Here is a 1179-nt window from a genome sequence, read left to right as displayed (position 1 = left end):
CCTATAAGGGCAAGCCTATCAGAGTAACAGCAGACTTCTCAGCAGAAATCTGAGGAGAGATTCTAAGCCAGGAGAGATTGGGGTCCTATTATCAACATGCTCCAAAGAAAGAACTGTCAGTCATGGATTTTGTATCCTGTTAAACTAAGCTTCGTAAGTGAAAGAGAAATAAAGTTAATCTCAGATAAAACAACACTAAGGGCAATCATCATGACTAGACCTGCCCTGCAAGAAATATGTACGGGGGTCTCAGACATGCACAGAGAAGGTTGATATTTGCCACCATAAAAGCACATAAAACGTCTCTCTACCCACAAACTAGAAAACCTGAAGGAAATGGAAAATTCCTGGAATCATATCTTCACCCAAGCTGGAATCAATCAGAAATACAAATCTGGAACAGACCAATAGATATTAAATCACCAGTAAAAAATCTCCCAACAAAAATAAAGCCTGGGAGCAGACAGATTCACAGCTGAATTCTATAATACCTGTGGAGAAGAACTTGTACTTCTTCTATTGAAACTCTCCCAAACCCTTCCATAACATCAAGAAGGAGGGAATTCTCCCTAATTTATTCTACAAAGCCAGTCTCACACTGATAGCAAAGCCAGGAAAGGACACACACATACACACACACACACACTCGTCAATGTACTTCACAACCACAGATGCAAAATTCCTCAACAATAAAATAGCAAACCAAATGCAATGGCATCTCAAAAATATTAAGTCATTAAATCTGAAATGTCTGATTTTGAATCAACAAGAAGCAGTGCGATTAATCAAAGTATGCACCTATCCTAAACTATTAACAAAGTTTTGTGAAAGCCTGGAAGACGTGGTAGGCAGTTGGCTCAGGTCAGCGGAACACTGTTGGATAGCAAAGAACTTCCAAATCTAGAATGCTGCTTCTGGTATTTGAGCAGCATTGTTTGTGCAAGAGCATTGTCCTCTAAGAGGATTCACATGTCTCTATTTTTTTTTATTTCAGGTTAATGTGAGTGTACAAACAACTAGGTATCTATTAACCTCATCATGTCCTTGTTGGTTGCTGGAGACATTTGCTGTAATAGATTGGTCAGGTTTCATGAAGCTGTTTTATAATACCAGCTCTGGACTACCAGACACCATTATTTTTTGTGTGTGTTTTTTTCTTTGTGCAGTTTTTTTTTTTTT

This window comes from Otolemur garnettii, unplaced genomic scaffold, assembly GCF_000181295.1.
Source record: "Otolemur garnettii isolate 467f Iridium unplaced genomic scaffold, OtoGar3 scaffold00014, whole genome shotgun sequence".
Classification (NCBI taxonomy): domain Eukaryota; kingdom Metazoa; phylum Chordata; class Mammalia; order Primates; family Galagidae; genus Otolemur; species Otolemur garnettii.
The sequence above is the reverse complement of the archived record's forward strand: the minus strand, read 5'-3'. Positions refer to the sequence as shown.